The sequence below is a fragment of the Coptis chinensis genome, chromosome 1 (genome assembly GCF_015680905.1).
Source record: "Coptis chinensis isolate HL-2020 chromosome 1, ASM1568090v1, whole genome shotgun sequence".
Classification (NCBI taxonomy): domain Eukaryota; kingdom Viridiplantae; phylum Streptophyta; class Magnoliopsida; order Ranunculales; family Ranunculaceae; genus Coptis; species Coptis chinensis.
This window is the reverse complement of record NC_141456.1, coordinates 40,808,640-40,825,777: the sequence shown is the minus strand read 5'-3', so window position 1 is coordinate 40,825,777 and position 17,138 is coordinate 40,808,640. Positions and strand designations below refer to the sequence as shown.

The following is a 17,138-nucleotide window of genomic DNA, read 5'->3' as shown; positions in this document are numbered from 1 at the left end:
CACATACTTTACGTTTCACACTTTTTATTTCTTCAATCGTAGTGTAATCATAATCATGCATGCATGTTAAATTTCATGAATTTTCATATACGTTTTCAAAAATACAAAAACCCAAAAAGATTTTATAGTAGAATAAATATCTCTAGTATAATAAATCATGTATTTCTCATTCTATATCAAACAACCCATATCCCAAACTTATTTGGGGGTAGCAAATAAGTACCAAAAACTGTGTTTTAAACCCCGTATAGACATTAAATCTGGGTCAATTATGTGTTTAATAAATGTAAATTAATTAAATTTTCATGTTTTCACAGGTTTCAACAGACAACGATAAAATACACATAGAACCTGTGTTTTAACATGAAATACAGTCGAATAAAGCTTGGACTTGAAATCTTCAGTATCAGCTCATTTAAAGCTCCAAACTGCTAACAAAGCTCATGGACATAGATAACCATGGAACAAGTTGAAGAATCCAAACTTGAGTCCCTAAGCCAGCTAAAGAAGAGATTTTGGTCAAACTGACCTAAATCAGCCCGAAAGTCAGGAGAAAACTTCAAACGGCGATATCTTTCGTCTCCTAAGTCCTAACTCTGATTCAAGCATTCGACCATCTAAAATGATCATCGCAGAAAACTCTACGCAATGGTATCTAGCTTCCAAAAAATGGTCGTACGATTTGGAGTATGAAGATAAAGCCAAAGCCTGTTACTATTTAGTCCAAGCCCATTACTATTCTAGAGATTATTCTTAGAATATTCCCTAGAGAATATTCCTAGAATATTCCCTGTGATATTATATTTTATTTGTAACCGTTAGATTTAGATTAGATGGATTGAATCTAAACCATCAGAAAAACTATAAATAGAAGGTTCTAGTTTTAATTTTTCTCATGGAATGGTTAACATTCCATCAGTAGGAGTAGAGTAGTTTGCTGCTGTTCTAGTGTAATGAAGAATTTAATTTCTAGTTTGTTTTCAGTTTTATTTTCTGTTAATTAGAATAACACCTTAGTTATGTGATCTCGGAGCAGAAACTTTGCTCGAGTGAGGATTATCTCTGTTAGGGAGGGTGTTTCGATAATTATAAACGATTATGAACCGAGTAAGTTCTCCCATAAATGGGGTTCTGAATCGATTCCACGCGTTAATAACGCTCGTTCAGAGATGAAGAGTCGATATTAGGGATCAAAAATCGAGACTAACTCTTTTAACGGAGATAGGATTCGCTCAAACGGATTTTCTATCTCCGAAATCAAAGTCTATTTTAGTTTATTTTCATCATTTTCTCACCTAAATCCACTTTCACAAATTCACGTGATCGAATTAGTTTTTGTTTATAAATAAACTTTTGCAATTTTATTGAAATGCGAATGAAATAACAAACCCGACAGCTGTGTTACAGACTGATTAATGGCGCCGCTGCGTTTTCTATAAAATTTGCAAAATAAATTAATTTGGTCATAACACTCCAATAATCATTTCTATTCCCTCCACAAATTTTCATTTTCCTCTAAACAATATTTCAAAAAAAAAAAAAAAAAAAAAAAAATCACCATTTTGTGGTTATGGGCCTAATTGGCCTTTATAAAAAAAAAAAAAAAAAAAAAAAAAAAAAAAAAAAAAAAAAAAAAAAAAAAAAAACAAATCGCACCCATCTCTTTCTTCTTCTTTTTCTTGCTTCTCTTCCATTTTCTTTCTTCTCCATTCTCTCTTCTTCTCAGCGCCTCTCTCTCTCTCTCTTTTCTTTTCTTTTCGGTTTCTTCTCTTTCTTTTTTCTTTTCTCTAAGTTTTTGTTGCAGGTGAACTGTCGAAGATTGTTGCCTGAGACGACGATGGCGTTGAGTTCAAGTGATGGTGGCTTGAGGTCAATTGAAGAAGACGTTTCTGTTTTGGTGGTGATGGGATGATGAAGGAGGTGATCGGTGGTGCTGTTTTGAGAAAGTGTTGTGGTGGTGCTGTGAAGAGGTTTTGATGGTGGCAGGTTTTGGTGGTGCTATTCCGTGGTGATTGTTGGGAGAGCATGAGGGGGTGACTGACGGTGGTGCGGTGAAGGTTGATGCTAGTGGTGCCGGTTGTGCTGCCTGCTGAAGGGGGAGATATCTGTTGCTGGATTGCGACAGTGGTGTCTGTCGTGCCTGATCGATGGTGAAGTCATGAGCAGAGAGTGTGCTCTCTGTTGACGGCGTTGGCGTTGCTGTAAAAGTGTGGTGATGGTGGAGAAGAAACTGACTGATGGTGGTGGTGAACTTGCCGACCTATAGCACGCAGTTTTCCTATGCTTGGAAGCAGCTTGCCTCTGAGGTGTATCTTGCTGAACTGCTGCAGGCCTTGTGATTTGAGTTACTGGTGGCTTGAAGTCAGTTCAAGTGCTGTTTGTGCAGAGGTGTAGCGCGTGGTGGCTGCTAGTGCAGCTTGCTGCATGTGTCGATGATGTTTTGTTGTGATGGTGATGTTCTGGGAAGGTAATGTTCTGTGGTGGGGTGTGCTGTTGCAACAGTGCTCTTGCAGCTGTTGCTCCCAAGTGCTGGAGTCGGTGGAGAATTTTGTTAGTGGAGAATTGGTGAATGTTGAATGCATTATGCAAGTGGAAATGAGTGATGAATGCACTAAGTGAGTGTTTAAAAAAAATGTGAAAAAAAAAAAAAAAAAAAAATTAATTGTGTTGTATAATTTTAGTTTTTTATTTTTGTAAATATATTTGTGTAATCAAGCCCTCGAAGGCCCAAACTCTATAACTTATTGGCATTCTGCCTCATTTCGGCCTGGTTTGTGGGCTTCTATATGTTTGTAATAATTTTCTGAATAATAGGTGAGCGGCATTGACCCCGAACTGTCAATAGGTCAACGACCACTCAAGTCATCTTCGACCCAAGTGCGTGTAAGCACAATTTGAGAAGGTACGTTTCTTTTATCTCTCCCTTGAATCTCATGTCAAAGGATTATATGCAATCTCTAAACATTTTTAGGCTATTTCAACAAAAATCAATCTTAACCTATTTTGGATATGATATGACAGCATGTTTTGAATCAACGAGCATGATTAGAATTCATTTTTATGATTGCTTAATAATTTTGCAAAAATGATGAACTTTGAAAACATGTTTTATATCGGTATCTAAAACATACTTTTAGGGAATCTACTATATGCAAAAATTTCCTACCATAACGATATATCAAAATGTAGACCAACCTAAGAGTAACAAACCTTTACCCTTGCATACAAGAGATAAATCAATCATTTTTGTCGTTGAGACCAATCTTTTAACTTAACATCTTTAAAATGCTAATTGTCCTATTTTACCCATCTGAGCTTCATGAAGAACAACTTCTGATGCATTTTCATTTTCTATCTCAACACGAGTGTGTAAAAATACCATTTTTTTGGGGGTACTCGCTAAATCCCCAACTCTTTCAACTATTATCTTATAGTTGATCGAGAAACATGACACCCCAGTTTCATCTTGTTTGGGGGTGTGCATCGTCTAGGGGAATTTGACATAAAAAGACCTCCCGTACCTAGTCTTAAGAATCTGACTTAAAAAGGCCCAACATAAAGTCTTGAGAGTCTAACTTTAAATGACTCATTTTTCGTTGCATTCAAGTAATGCCACAATAAGGTAACCGCGCCTTCTATTTGGAGGGATAGTTGTCAGCATCGGTTCCTTCGTCCAAATAACTCGTGTATTCCAATTTAGTACCTGATGGGTGGTAAGGTATTGTTTATCAATGACGCAGTTTATTTGTTCAACATATTAGCAAATAATCTGTATTTGCTAAATCATTCCACCATCTGGGTGCGAATGCCAAGGGTTTATACAAACATTTATGCTTGATGAATCTCAATAATGAGATACATCCATACCAGTCTTGAGTATCTGACTATAAAAGACTCTTTTCTTCAGTGCTTTTCTGTACATTCTTTTCTCATGGAAATGCACCATTACAGTAACCGGGACCTCAATATGGAGTGTGTGGTTGTAAGCGCCGGACCTTTAGTCCACATACCTCGCGTATTTCAATCAAAAACCTTATTTGGTGCTTGGTAAGGTTTTGTTCATTAACGACGTGAGTTTCTTTCTTATTTTTCTAGCAAATAATCTGTATTTGCTAAATCATTCCAACATCTGGGTGCGAATGCCAAGGGTTTTTACAAACCTTTATGCTTGAATAAAGTCTTAGGAATCTGACTATAAACGACCTAAATTTTTATGTCTATATATATGCGTGTATTTTGGTTGTTTTCTTTGATTGGTGTGCTATTTTTAATATTCTTGAGTTTCAGTCGAATTTTTGCTCACATTTCTCAGGTAATTTCTTTCCTTATTCTCTTGATACCTTGAGGACAAAGTATCCATCTGTTTTGGGGAGAGAAACATTTTGCAAAATTTAGGCACTTTTAGGTTATTTATTTTTCTTTCTTTCTAAAAAATTAAAATAAATAAAATAAAAATTAGTTAGTCCTATTTAGTAATAAAGGTCTTGTTTTCTTTTATGTGATGAAAATTGTTTAGAAATCTCACATTAGCATTAGAATTATGATTGGTTCTTAGAAACTTGTGTTAATACATACGCAATAGGTTTTACATCTTTTCATGAATTTTCATACAATGAGTGTCAATGACTGTATATAGCAGTAAATTTATGAGACCCACGGTTAGAATACTTAAATTCCAAATCCAGTGAGAATCTAGCCAAAAAGCCTCAACATAAGTGTATCTGAGTAATGGCCCAAGGATGAAGCGATTCCGAGTAGAAAGAAATCACACGTCCACTTGCTTGATCACTATACCATATCCTAGGCGAGAATTTAGGCATTCTTTGGACCGATATAGCCAAATAAAAAATATACAAACCCAAAAAAATGTATTTCCCCTAGTTTTCCCTGTTGAGCCTTTATATTAGCCATTTCATCTTTCAACCATTATTTCTTTACCCATATCCATATCTGATGAGTTTGAGAAATATGATGAAGAACATAAAAGAGAAGAGAAAGACCTATACAAATACGAAAATTCGTTCTATTAGTTGGCGCCGATTGATGAATCCAAATAGCTGTGTCAAAACCAAGAAAAAGTAAATTTCATGAAAGAAAAAAAAAAATCAAAGTTATAAACTCCAAAAATAAAATCAAATGGAGTAGAAGCCAAAAAGGGCAAAGTATGGAACAGTTTTGAAACTAAAGAACACTAGGGTTTTCTCCAGTAATTATATATTTGAAGACCATATTTTCTCTAACTCATTCTTTTGTTATCCATTACATTCCTTCTAAACCATTTCCTAAGAACCGTAATACCTAATAAAAGTCTTCTAGCTCAATTAGGATATGTTAGTGGGATAGTAAGTGGTAGACGTGATTGATCGACCTCGACTTCCTTGGACGTCATTGAGAATGTAAGGAAATGTGTACTCACTGTACACTGGAGTAAGCAAAACCTGAGTGGTAAAAATTATGAGAGAATTTGTGTTTCGACACATACCTGTGAGAACCTACTTAAGGACGCTCTCCTCAGGATCCAGAAACGCCCTACTTGTACATTGCATTGTAAAGTTCACTGCATGCATATTCATATGTAGATGTTTTGATTATTGTAAATTTATTAACTTAGGTTTCAAAGGAATTAATCTTTGTTCCCCGCTAATGAGATGTATAGATATCTGAGATCAACTAAGGGAATAAGCCCTTCTTACTGAGTCGTTGTAGTATAGATGAAGTTTGTGGGTATCTTCTCTGGAAAACTCTCACGAGGCTATAACTCGTCTACTAGGGAATTCCTAGTGGTTTAAAGCCTTGTTTCATACGGTCAATGTAATCGCACTCTGAGAAACGAGAATTAGCTTAGGACTACACATTTTTGCCACTTATCTGTTTTAGTGTCTCTTCTTTGTTTGAGGACAAGCAAAGTGCTATTTGGGGGTTGGTTGATAAGTACCCAAAACCCTGTGTTTTAAACCCCGTAGAGACATTAAATTTGGGTCAATTATGTGTTTAATAAATGTAATTAATTATATTTTCATGTTTTCACAGGTTTCAACAGACAACGATAAAATACATACAGAACCTATGTTTTACCATGAAATACAGCCGAATAAAACTTGGACTTGAAATCTTTAGTATCAGCTCATTTAAAGCTCCAAACTGCCAGCAAAGCTCATGGACTTAAAGAACCATAAAACAAGTTGAAGAATCCAAACTTGAGTCCCTAAGCCAGCTAAAGAAGAGATTTTGGTCAAACTAACCTAAATCAGCCCGAAAGTCAGAAGAAAACTTCAAACGGTGATATCTTTCGTCTCCTAAGTCCTAACTCTAATTCAAGCATTTGATCAGCTAAAATGATTAGTGCAGAAAAATCTACGCAATAGTATCTAGCTTCCAAAAAATGGTCGTACGGTTTGGAATATGGAGATAAAGCCAAAGCCTGTTACTATTTAGTCCAAGCCCATTACTATTCTAGAGAATATTTCAAGAATATTCCTTAGAGAATATTCCATGGGATATTATTTTATTTGTAACAGTTAGATTTAGATTAGATGGATTGAATCTAGACCGTCAGAAAAACTATAAATAGAAGGTTCTAGTTTTAATTTTTCTCATGGAATGGTTAGCATTCCATCAGTAGGAGTAGAGTAGTTTACTGCTGTTCTAGTGTAATAAAGAATTTAATTTATAGTTTGTTTTCAGTTTTATTTTCTTTTAATTAGAATAACACCTTAGTTCTGTGATCTCGGAGTAGAAACTCTACCCGAGTGAGGATTATCTCTGTTAGGGAGGGTGTTTTGATAATTATAACGATTAGGAACTGAGTAAGTTCTCCCATAAATGGGGTTCTAAATCGATTCCATGCGCTAATAACGCTCGTTCATAGATGAAGAGTCGTTATTAGGGATAAAAAATCAAGACTAACTTTTTTAACGGAGATAGGATTTGCTCAAACGGATTTTCTATCTCCGAAATCAAAGTCCATTTTAGTTTATTTTCATCATTTTCTCACATAAATCCACTTTAACAAATTTACGTGATCGAATTAGTTTTTTTATAAATAAAATTTTGCAATTTTATTGAAATGCGAACGAAATAACAAACCCGACCACTGTGTTACTGATCATATCAGTAGCGTATTTTCATCATGAAGAACAGAATACAAGTGTATTGCCTTTTTGCTCATGTTTCTATGGTAATCTCTTTTCTTATCTCTTCATACTTTGATGACAAAGCATAGTTTTATTTGGGGGTGGTATAGTAACATTTTGTAAAAACTATGCATTTTCTATATAGTAGATATATTAGTATATTTCTTCATTTACGCTATGGTACTGCTATTTTACGCCATGACTGACTCGGCTTACTTGTGTTTCTAACAACCTAATAACACTATAGGGAGATCTTGAAATGGAGTAGTGCTTGGAACCAATACAATACAAACTTTTGAGTAGGAGTTTGATCAGTTCCAAAATGTACGTTTTATTATCCTTATATTACTGCATTACAACCTATCTTACGTTTAACGAAAAGACAACTCATAGCTTTTATTGCCTTTTTAAGGTTATGGAGTATTTCATACCACTTATCATAAAAGTTGCGTCTTAGCACCAAAAGAAAACCAGAAACTGCTATGGAAAAGTGCTGGAAAAGTCAAAGTCATCAGTCAAGGTCAAAAGTCAAAGCCCTTAACTTGGAAGACCAAAGATGGAGGCCTGATAAAACGTAAGTTTAGAGGCACGTTTTATTTGGTTTTCAGTTTCTTATTTTCTTAAGTCCGAGGTCCACAGTCCAAAGTCCGAGGTCCACAGTCCAAGTCCAAAGTCCAAAGTCCAACGTCCGTATTGTCGTACGTTTTAGTCAAGTTACCTTACTCACGTGGGATTGGTAGGATAGGTCGAGTAAGGGATCGTCCAAACCTTAGGGCACGGATAGGTTCACAACTGGAGTTACAACTTTAGGTGAGTAGGATTTTTAGGTTTCTTTTAGTTGGTTTTAATTAAAATAACGGTAATGCAAATAATATAAATTACTACAACGATTATATGTAGGTAAATAAAAGTAGAGAAACAGGGAGAGAGTTAATCATGCTCATGCAAGAATCATTTTTCAACAGTTTTATTACTAAATCACTACATCTCTAGTTCGCCTCGTTTCGAGAGACGGCGCCGAGTATTGATCCCTAGTGCATGCCCACATCTCTAGGTCGCATTTCACTAGCATAAGGAGTTTCGATAATACCTCATCTCTCGTATATTATTTCGCCCGCACAGTTTCACATCACCGGACCGAATTGGAGAGTCGCCCGACACTGGTAGAGAGTCGCAGACATTTTGTCGCTACGACCGCCCCGGAGCATCGGCACTCCAACTTTGTGTGACAGTCTCGGCCATTTTGGGACCGGATGTTAATTCTATGTCTAATTCCTAAGTAGTGATTCTAGAATATTAACGAAGTCAATCCGATTTTTACATCGAAGCAAAGATAACCCTCCCCAGCGGGGATTAGCTCATCATCATAGAAGGAATAATAAAACTTGTTGTATACATTAAGTAAATAAATGCAGGACAGAAATTAAACAAGGAAAGAAATAACTGTTATTAAGGGTAAAACACTTACTGTATTAAGTTCAATAAAACAAATAACTAAGGTAAGTCTCAAGAAATTTAAACGTAGCTAAAGCAATAAATTTGCTGAAGCCTTCTAATGAAGGCGAAGCCTTCATATTTATAGGCATCATAGGATGACCATCCGTGACCGATTTAATTTGCTTTTGGCCTTATGCTAATTGAATGGTTCGAAACTTTGAGAATCAAAGTTTTGTTTTAATTGTTTTAACTTTTCGGCCATTTTTTTTGTTTTCGGTTTAGGCCTTGTAGCTCATTTCAATTCAAACCACCGGTTTGAATTGATATATCTTCTCTCTTGCCGGTGGTATCAATTTGAAACCATCATTTGCCACCCGCCTATGCCGACTCATCATGTCTTCGGGCCCGCATAATGTGTCCACTTAGTGTGTCCAGCATACGCCGCAAAATCATGCGTTTTACGACTTTTTTGTCCTTACCGCGAGTTAGTTCGTCGCCTCGTCGCTATGGCAGCTTCACTAGGCCACGTCGGCACCTAGATTTATCCGATTTGAGCTTGGAAGTTTCCTCCTTTTTATATATGTGCCCGCTCAAGACCGGTTCTCGTTCTTTTGGAAACTTCGCTTCTAGTCGCTTTGTTTGGGCTTTACGGGATTGAGCCGGAATTCCAATATTCCTCAGTATTCTTGTACTTGGCGTAACCACTAGCCAACGCCGGCACCTAGATTTATCCGATTTGAGCATCGAAGTTTCCCCTTCTTCTTCATATGTGGGCCCGCTCAAGACCGGTTCTCGTTTTTTTGGAAACTTCGCTTTACGGGTCGAGTGGGAAACTCCAAATATTCCCGTATTCCCGTGACTTTGATGCACGCTTTTATCGCTATCTTCATTTTAATTATGGAAACCCCTAAAAAGTACGAAAATATAATTATTACATGATTATTAAACACATAATTGACCAAAATGCTATGTCTCTCGAGGTTTAATATTACAGTTTTGGGTGCTTATCACACCACCCCAAAAAAGACTTTGCTTGTCCTCAAGCAAAGAAGAGACATTAAAACGATAAGTGATCAAAAATGTGTTGTCCTAAGCTAAATCTCATTTCAGAGAGTGCGCGGTTGCATTGACCATATGCAACAAGGCCTTGAACCACTAGGAATTCCCTAGTGGACGAAGTTATAGCCTCGAGAGTTTTCCGTGAAGATACTCACAAACTTCATTTATACTACAACGACTCAAGAACAAATGCTTGTTTCCTTAATTAATCTCGGATATCTAGACATCTCACTAGCAAGGGAAACAAGGATTTTATTCTTTCAAATTCAAGTTAATATACATACAATAATCAAACATCTACGCATGAGCATGCATGCAATGATCTAATAATTAAATGTACGAGCAGGGTCGCTTTCGATCCTTTGGATACGCGTTCTTAAGTAGGTTCTCCGTACGTGTATGTCGAAACACAATTTCTCTCTTATATTTCCACTCAAGCTTTGCTATCTCCGGTGTCGCAGTGGGCACACGCTTCCTCACATACTCAATGACAAATCGAGGAGGAGCCGAGGTCCTAGAAGTCACAACTACTACTTATTATCACACTATCCTATTCCTAATTGAGCTAGAGGTCTTTATTAGGTGTTATGGGGCTTAGGTGGTAGTGTAAAAGAAACCGAAATGGAAAATTCAAAAAAATGATAAGTATGAGAGAATAAGGTCTTCTAGATATTTATACTAGAAATCCTTTTTTCTTTCCCTTCGCCCAACTTGGTTTCCATACTTGGATTTTTCAAGCTTTTGTATTCCCTTTGATTTGATCTTTGGGGAAATTCTAACCTTGATATTTCTTTTGACTTTTGGAAACATATTTCTATTTTTATTTTTATTTTTCTTTCTTCCTCAAAACAAACCGATTTTGATTTGTGACAAGGTTTTCTCTTCATTTTTCTCAAGACTTCATCCTATTTCTCATACTCATCATCTAGGTAGGCTTATTTATTTGTGGTTACTAGATGGGTAATGATTTTATTGGTGAAGTAGAAAGGATTAATGAGAGGTTCAATGGGGCAACTAGCGGTAAAAAAATTTTACAAAACGAATTTTTGGCTATATCGATCCAAAGAAGGCCTAAATTCTCGCCTAGGATTTGGTAGTGATCAAGTAAGTAGACGTGTGAACTTCTATTCGAAGAACTACTCCTCCGTGTCATTACTCATATATCACACATTTTGGTGCTTTTGGTTAGATTCTTACGGATATGGAAACTAAGTTGTCTAACCGTGGGTCCCGAAACTTCTCACTGTGTACATTTAATAATAGTCGCATGAATGCTCATGAAAAGATGTAAAAACTATTGCATACGATTAAATTAAGTTTCTAAGAACAAGTCCTAATTCGATGCTAGGGTGAGATTTCTAAATATTTTTCATCATAGAAAGAGAAACGAGAATTTGTCACTAAATACGCTTTATTTAGATACTATATACAACTATGCATGCCTAATTTTGCAAAGGTTCTCACCACCCCAAACAATCGGACACCGTGTCCCTCAAAGTGTTTAAGAGGAAGAAAGAGTATACCGGAGGCTTTGAGCAAAAATAAAGTGACATCTTCCACGTAAATTTATTGTAACACACTATATATTATACATCATAAAAGTAGAAACAATCGTTAGAGTAGCAGCACAATGTTAGGTCACTTATTTATTTCACATCAAAACATAAAACTAATATGTACATGCATCAACTCACATTGCCCCACCTTGGGGGGATAGTCTTTCCTTGCCTCGTCCCCTCGTAGAAATGCCATTCCTTCGCGATCCCGCCAATCTATCATAGCTTTCCGGACTTCACTCCACTTCCTTTTCTTTGCATTGTCTAGATGAGCTATCATTTTATCATCATTAGGGAAAAGAACGAACTTTCTTGAGATACCTTTTGCATATGTCCATGTCCAAAATCGCAGCAAGGAACGAATTATCTTGTTTGTTGGACACATAGAGTCCACCTTTACCCGCCTTGAAATGTGGCTGCAAACTCGGGAAGTACGCCCTCACTATCCCGCATACTTTAATCGCGGCGGTGATATAGTCTTGCCGAAAAGACCGAGCCTTCTTAAGATTCTCAATTATTAGTTCAGAATGTCGGAGGTGGTACGTTCTTTGGGCCAATGCATGGAATGTCTTACACGCTTCCTTTGATGTCAGAGAAAAATGCCAATCTCCCATGATGTTCGAAGAATAAATAACATAGCGGTTCCAACATTCATGGTCATACCGCTAGTGGAATAGTGAATTCTCGCCATCGGCCTTCAAAGACGTTCTTTGACGGGCAAGGCCATCGCCATAGCGGGCAAAAAAAATCCTCCCTAGAGTAGTCATTAAGGTCATTCTCTATCATGTATTGGATGGGGAGGTCCGGCTGAAGAGGAGGAAGGTCTAGAGCCATAGCCACCGCTTGGCTCATAAAAGCGTGTCGGGTGTTTCCAATACGTAGTGTAAACCCATTCAAAGGGAAACCCTGGACAGGTGGTAGATCTGCCATGTTGTTATAAAAATAAACTGCCAAACCTGGGGAGTATGTCTGCTCCGGGTGTAGAATGAGAGAGTTCCACCCAACTTGAGTGATGTAGTCTCAGAAAAGATGTCCATATGCCGGAGAATTCAACAATGAATGGAAGGATTGTTCTGGAATCATCTTTGGAGCTTCCATTGTGTGAAAAAAATTTGACCTGTTTAGACAAGGATAAACAAATATTAGGCATGATGAGAATAATTACGTAGAAATAATTTACCATATGAAAATTAAAAACTAAAAAGAAAATGATAAATAATATAAAATTTGCAAAATTTAAATGGTTTCATTGGCCCAAGTAACGGCGAGGATCCTGTTGTGGAAGGGATCCGTTTATAAGATTTTCTATGCCGTCAATCCGTGCAACAGCCTGTTGCAACATTTTGCTTTCTGTTTGGTAAATCTTGGCGTGGTTCTCCATTATGAGAGTGTGATTTGCCAAGAACCGGTTGTGGTCAGGCAAAAATTGTGCTTGTTCCTCTTCGCTTATTGTCCGCAGGTCCCGAAATTCAAGAAGGTCGGGTGATAATAATGTTACGACGTTTGAACAATGTCATCGAGTCCTTGTTGAATTAAGAAGCCCTTCCATTGGATTAAATACGTTGCATAATGCATTTTCAGTAAAAATGTTATCGGGTGGAACAATCGTCGTTTGGTCCTGTGCCGACATGGTTCTTTGCAACGCCGGGTTCCAAATCCGTTCCTACATACCGAAAGTGAATGGTAAGAATGTTAGCTGCTCAAGAGGTGTATGAGGAGAACTGCTAGAAAAACCCCAATTTATCATGATAAGTGTTACAATGGTTGGTAAAGGAGCCGCCTTTTTTCCTAGCACGTCGCGATCGCATTCCGCAGAAATTTAATAATGCAAAATTCATTGCGGTTAGTCCGCAAGACCCGTGAGTAAATGGAGGAGCGGTTTGGTTATTTCGAAGTCTTAGATGTGCCTATGACATTATGAGCTACCCATTGGATCACAGATAATTGGTTCTTTTGTAAAGATCGCCGATAAACAATACGGTTTTTCCCGGTTGTATTAGCCGTGAAGGATAGTTGCAAACATCGATGCGGATATTATCGAAAGGTGAATCCCGAAGGTGTACTCCTTGGTTTGTAATAGGAATTTGAAGTACCTCAGAGATGATTTCCATAGTCAATTCACGCCAGATCCGTTAGCAACGGACAAAGAATTGTCCGTTTGGAAATAACCGCTTTTATAAAATAACAAGACTAATTCTCTGGAATAAAATGTTTGCTTATGGTGTAAAAAGAGGTACCAACCTCGGCGTAATATTTCCGTGTCAAAGAAAGGATGAAAAAGACCATTTTGGAAATTTTCCATAAAATTTTGCTCGGCAACGAAAATTCGAAAGTGAGGGCCATTGAAGATGGAGTGGTGAAAAATTATTTTGGAAACAGGGAAGTTAAATTTTTGAGGTGTCTATCCTTGGTATAAATAGGCACCCATCCGAAAATGTAAAAGATACGTATCGAGGTGTCACAGGGTAGTTAGACCACGTGTATCTTCTAAGATATGCGTAAAAGTGGATGAAGTGTGGATGAGAAGAATGGGGCATATGACAAGGAGTGCCCCCATTTTTAAACAAGGAAAGACGTAAGTAGAAAGACAATGAAACGTAAATATATTATCACAATAGGATGTAAGAACGTACAATGGTATGGAAATACAATATAATGGTACGATGACTTACTACAAACCTAAATATTAGATAGAACTATATGCCACATTAACAACATAACTATAATAAAACAACCGAGCATGAAAACTTGAGTAGCATATTCAAGCCGTGTTCTTTGCTCAAACTTTTCTAGTGCATCCATTAACCTTGAGCTTGGAGTGATCCAAAACGGTTTTTAGAATGAGAAGTGTAGAGGAAGAATATAAGTGAATATGGAGGAAGAGTTGAACTTATTTATAGAAAGAAAATTGCCGCTTTCGGCCGCTTTTCGACCGTTTTCTAGATGTGGTCATGACCGTTTTCTGACCGTTTTTTAGATGTGGTTCATGACCGTTTTCTGACCGTTTTTATAGATGCGTCTTCATTATCAATTTCTGAACGTGTTAGTTACGTTAAAATTTGTTGTTTAAGTATGACATATGACATATGAAATATATTTATATATATGTATATAATTTATTACTACTAATATATGTTCCTACCTATATACTATAATATTAGATATGGCTAATATATAAAAATATTTTAGGAACTATCTCTATTAAGCTAGAAAGTACAAACACGGAAATAAAATGTCTAATATAAATATTATACAAGACCGGAAAAAGATAAAACTAGCTACTGATGATCCTCTGGTGCTGTAGCGGAGTCCTCGGGGGCTGCAGAAGAAGAAGCAGGAGTCCTGCGACGTCGTGCAGTACGAGCTCCCGTGGAGGCTAACTGCTCCTGGATATCACCAAGAGTATCCATCACCTCGAGGCCCGAATCGATGGCCGCTCGCCATGAACATTCGGAAACTGGTTCTCGCGAAAAGCATACCGGCTGAAAATGTAGTCATGGAGGCTCATCTCCTGGCCGGAATTCACCCATCTCGTTCCTGTCATCGACTTCGTGGCGAGTGGTCATATCATCCTTAACTTCGCCCAAGGTGCGCCCTCATCGATACCGGCGAGTGTACATGTCTCTGGAGACCAATCGCTCACGCGTAGGGCCTCTATGGGTTGGGTGATCTTACTCATGGCAGTCTCATCAAAGTATGGTGGGTGAGAGGATCCTACGCTAAGCGTGCTTTCGGCTGCCCTAGGTCTTTGTGGGTTCCCAAGGGTCTTGTATGCATTTCTTAAACACCAGCATATTCTCATATTGTGGTATAGGGAGTAGTGGATTTGGTGGTCATTATCTAAGAAAGATTTGACCTTGATGTTGTGTATTTTTTACACGGACGATATTGAGATGTTAGGAGATATTATATTCCTAATACGTTATAATAAAAATGTATGCGATACGTTGAAGCATTGTGACATGATATAATATGCTGGGATAGTTATATTAATGCAATATCTTGGAGAAATGTATATACACTCCATTATTTTATATGTGAGATGCTAATATAGTATTGGTGAATATTTGCCCACGGGAGTGTGGTGTAGTGCAATAATATATTGGCACGTGAATGAATAAAAGTGACTATGAGATATAATTGAGATGTTTCTAGATATTATGGCTTAGTGCAATAAGGTAATTGACCTCCGACGTGATATAGTAGAAATGTTTACGAGTCATTAACGATGACACCGAATAAATTACATAACGAAAATCCTAGAACCCGACTACCACAACTCATGTGATTGGCCCTTCCGGGCTTAATCGACCCGAATGGCCCGCCCCTTCGGGCGCGTTCGCTTGTTAAAATGGAATGGCGCCCTCCCGGCGCGAATAATAGTGGCTTGATTATTCCGTCGATTAAAATAGAACGATGATGCGCAATATTTTATGCCGAATAGTGGCGTGCTTTACATAGATTTGGCTTCCGTGTGAGGATTTACCGGTGTCGCGGCATCCCGCTTTCGGTGGTTACGCACGGAGTGGCTCATTATGTAAGAGAGGCATGTGGATGTACATGTTCGGTTTGGTTGCGATCAGGTAGGTAGTGGAAACTAGGTAAGACATAGATACGACGCGGATTTTAGGGACACGCGAAAGAAAAAACTTGAATTAATATAATTATGGTAATATATTTGTTCTTGATGTAGTTTGTAGATAGATGATTATATATGGTTTTGCGTAGGGTGGGTCAAACTAATTACAAGGCGAGGCGACGCACCCTGTAATTGAGCATGGAATGAGGTAAGTATATAATATGCTTGATCGGGTTATAGTTTAGTTAGAACTTGGGCACCTCGAGGGAGGAACTACATGCCTTATTTATTATGCGTATAGTTTGTTGGGTGGTTAGTGTGAAGTTAAGGCGCCTCAGTGGATGAACTACCTGCCTTTATTATTGTGCTTAAAGATGTTGTACTAGTGGTTGGAAGTTAAGGCGCCTCGGTAGAGGAACTAACTGCATTATGGATCAGGTATATATATGTATAAGTATATTAAGTATTTTTTAGGGCTACTCACACCAAAGATTGTTTATAATGTTGACCCGATTTGCATGTTTGCTTATCGGTGTGTTCATTCAATGAACATAGTTGATAAGTTTTGATGAGTTTAGTGTTGAAGAAGGTTGGTCTTTGCTTGTGGTTTGCATTAGCGTTATATATCCGGACACGCTTTTGTTTTTCCTCGAGGTGATATAGCTTTTTACCTAGACAATGTTTTTGTATTCTCATTTGTATATTTTAATTAAAGAGTTATTGAAAAGAGATTTGTAACCTAATCTTACTTGGGAATTTTGTAATGAAGAGGACTTATGTATAATTGAAATTTTTATTGGGTTTTAATTATCCGCATATTTTAAAACTGTTTATGGGTTTTGGAAGTGGAGAGTCGCCACACTTTCTGAGATCGAAGAGTGGGGACAAATAATGTTTTTTCAATTCAGCCGAAATCGGTGTGACAGTTTGGTATCAGAGCATTTGGTTAGCTTAGGCTTAGGTGAGTCTAGGTGATTCTCGGATCGTGGTTTATGGGTAGTGTTTAAGAAGTTTTATTTTCAAAACTATTTCCGCTAGTTGTTTTATTTGTTTTACAAAGAAAATGAAAGAGATATAAAAATAAAGAGAGTCAATATTTTTCTTGATTTGATTGTATGTGTAATGTGTATATTTATATTAGTTACTCTTGTGGAGTGCATATGAAATGCTTTTATTTTTCCTTATCATATGAGGAGTGGTTATATGTGTAATATCTTAATTATTAATGGATTTGATCAAAATGATGTGTACTGCTATAATATGATTTATTGTTTGTGTTCATTTTCACGTGGAGTATGGATTAAGTGTGATAACATGTCTGTGAACTTTGTGTTGGAGTGTTATGTTATTATTCAAGAAGTAATAAGATATTTT

General features: G+C 37.2%; 1 long non-coding RNA gene across 1 annotated transcript; it reads left to right on the top strand.

Annotated features, from left to right (window-relative positions):
* The first annotated feature begins 914 nt into the window (after positions 1 to 914).
* Positions 915 to 7,067, top strand: LOC147524012 (uncharacterized). Its single transcript, XR_015218314.1, has 2 exons — positions 915 to 2,902; positions 6,031 to 7,067. It is a non-coding gene; the product is annotated as an uncharacterized LOC147524012 (long non-coding RNA).
* The last annotated feature ends 10,071 nt before the right edge of the window (positions 7,068 to 17,138 follow it).